Genomic DNA, 3,079 nt, shown 5'->3' with positions numbered 1-3,079 from the left:
TATTACACTTTCCACATGCCTCCCTCCTCCTTGCAGTTTGGCAGCCAGTATCTGAAGTGTCATACTGACAGCTACAGATGAATTTAAAAACAAGCCCTTTAGAAATCAAGTTAGGGGAAACTAAATGCCAAACACAGAGAGCGTGCACCTGTTCCTAAATGCGGTGCTTTCTCAGGCCTGACAGACGCACAGGAAGATGCTTGAGACGCTTCTCAAGGACTCTGGAGACAAATGTATTTGGTTCATGTTCCTCTTGAGAAAAGTTTAACAACAGAATTTAATGCTTTTGTTGTAAGCTTTTGTAGTATATTTGAAAAAAACTTCCTTTTTCTCCAGAGAGCTTACTATTTCTAACCTGTGACAAAATGAATACTTTATGTCCTCATTGTGTTCCTACGTGTGCAGCAAACCCAGTTTGGAACTTCGATCTGGTTGTCCTTCTTCATGGAGCCCCTGCATCTTCCCATGTATCTCAGTCTCCACAGAGCACCTAGGAATGTCTAAGCACAATTTGCCCAAGCACCCTGTGTGGGGATGGGTGAGATTAGGACAGTCCCTCTCTCACCAAGGCCCTTTGTTTCAAGATGATGATGTCATTTGGCCAGTTTTACTAAAGTCTTTCATTCCAGGTCTTCTCTGTTCTGAGGTTCATAGCACTCCAGGAATGCTGGGAAAACCTTTTCCACAAGTGACACACCCAGTTTTCAGGTTCCTCCACCTCTAGTGGAATGCTTTCAGTGAAATGATAAAGAATATAAGTGTGATCTTTAGTAATGCAGCCCAATATTCAGTGGATATAGTTTATACTAATGCTCTAATATAGATATATACAAAATAGGTGCCTTTTTGATTATACTTGTTTTTCATTATGGTCTTGGAAAGGAAACCAAGCAAGTGAGCTTCTGCATATTCTATAACAATATTTTATGATACATGATTGCTATTTTTGTGGTGAGAAGTGGGATGCACCTAACTGAAAGGTGTTGCAGGTTGTATTTTCCTTCTTAAGGTTTAGAATTTTAGAAAATACCGACTTCTTCCATTTTCTGAAAAGTTGGTTTTTTTCTTGTGGATTTATATATAGTTGAGAAATATAAGCATTAAGTTTAAGTTTGGGGTTTAAAATATTTATGGTGAGATAGATTAGCTATATTGTAAGGCTGAATTCACTGCGTATGATGAGCTTTATGACTTGATCTTGTGTTAACTGTCTCTGATAATCTGAATGTGGCTGCATTGCACTTGTATGGGGTAATACAATGTGATGAGAATGCTTTAGTTGAGTAGGAAGCTATGTAAACTAATTTAAGATGCTAAAATGAAAAACTTTCTGAAGGATTCCATGCCCCTTAGGGCCCTTTTTCAGGCAAGTAGCTGTTAATAACGGATGACCAAAAGAGTCAAGACATTGTGGGTATATTCTGTGGTCATCATTCCAGGACACATAAGATGCTAGACTCCTCAGGCTTCCCTGGGCAAATGTCCTTCCCAACTGTCCGCGACTTCAGTCTATCCCCAGGACTCCACATGCTTACTGTGTCTGATGTATGGTATTCTGTCTGCATAGCAACACATCACTGTTGTCAATCATTGTTAAAGATGGTTTCCTTTAAAGGAGAGAGAGAAAGCTGCAATGCAGCCGCCTTCCTTTGTGTCCATACAGTGGATTGCTAAGCATTTTGGAAGTAACAACAAGCGTGTAACAGGCATGATATTTGTGGAACTGTTGGCTTTTGACTTGTAATAAAAACACAAATTGGAATGGTGTACTTTGGATTCTGTTTGCTTTGAAATATGTACAATTGTGGTTGGTGATTAATTTGTAAAACTGTACTAACTTTGAGAACATAATGATTTTGAAAGAGGCAGTAAATGATTTTTCATTGGAAGGGGATCACAGAATGATATAAGGTTATTAGTATAATTTGGCTTTTGTTATGCAAATTGTTAACACCAGCTATTAAAATATATTTTAGTAGAAATGCTTTAATTCATGTTTTTTTTTCTTCTACACTGTGAATCTTTAAGCCTTGGTGGACCAGAGGCACATTGTGATGTCCAAAGGACTAACCTATGCAAATGAGTTCACATCTTATTGCTGTCACAGTAAACATGTGCTAAGAAATGATTTCTCCTCATAATGTACAGCAGTATTGAAATAGCACAGAAAGCCTGGCCTCCCATGCATTACACTGTAGTCCCTCACAACCCTTCAAGGCCACCCAAACCATTAGCATTTGTGGAAATCAGATTGTTATCTATTGGAACTACTTGAATGACGCCAGAAGGAAAATGACAGACAGGCATCTTGGTTGTGGCTTTCACAGAACTATGTTCTCACATATTCTCTTCAGGGTCCTGGTATTCTGTGTCTACTACATGTGTTTGTAAAGGATTTATGATGCATTACTTTCCTATCAACACATTTGGTTTGCTTTAAATAAATATAGAATGTAACAAAAGTGTTCGACTTCTTGGTTGTCACCATGGTTTCTTTGGAGCACAGGTCATTGGGTGCAGGTAGTGCCCTGTGAGTTCCTCGTGATGACTCTCATCCAGTCACAGGATAGATGTGTGATGGCAAATAGTGCATTTAGTTTTGAAAAGCTGTGCAGAGTGTGTTTCCCCAAACGAATACAGTTTTAAGTAATAATAATATGCTTTTTAAACCCACAGTCTTTCTGATTTTACACCAAAGTATTGCTGCAATGCATCTTGTTAGTTAACTTTTTTCAAAACTAAAATCTTCACCGGTCTAGTGTTGGTTTTCATGTATCTGTAAGATGAAGGAAATGACTTGGAGGAAGGAAAGAGCACAGATGATACTCTGATTTTTCATCTAGGAATGACTCTTTATCATAGATCATAATTACTTCCATTCTCAGAATGGAAAAGTTAGCTAAGCTCCTATTTTTACTCTCATCTACATTTCAGTAAATTGGATCTTGGCTTTATTGTTTGCTTTTGTAAATGTCTCTAACATAGTGCTTCCAAACTGTAGACTGATAAATCTTTTTTTTAATATAATTTTTTATTGAAAAGAAAAAAAAATCCGCCTCCTCCCCGCCTCCCATTTCCC

The 3,079-nt window shown here is 37.9% G+C and overlaps 1 protein-coding gene across 12 annotated transcripts in view; it reads left to right on the top strand.

The window, feature by feature from the left end:
* Nucleotides 1-2,462, top strand: part of Nebl (nebulette) — a 341,905-nt gene extending 339,443 nt beyond the window's left edge. For all 12 annotated transcript variants that reach the window (XM_050152681.1, XM_050152674.1, XM_050152682.1 and 9 more), the window contains one exon: nucleotides 1-2,462. This exon is cut by the window's left edge and continues 2,758 nt beyond it. The gene's annotated coding sequence lies outside the window, so the exon portion shown is untranslated.
* Nucleotides 2,463-3,079: the final 617 nt, after the last annotated feature.

This window comes from Alexandromys fortis, unplaced genomic scaffold (assembly GCF_014885135.2).
Source record: "Alexandromys fortis isolate MF-2015 unplaced genomic scaffold, M_Fortis_MF-2015_v1.1 scaffold_54, whole genome shotgun sequence".
In the NCBI taxonomy this organism is placed as follows: domain Eukaryota; kingdom Metazoa; phylum Chordata; class Mammalia; order Rodentia; family Cricetidae; genus Alexandromys; species Alexandromys fortis.
The sequence above is the reverse complement of the archived record's forward strand: the minus strand, read 5'-3'. Positions and strand labels throughout refer to the sequence as shown.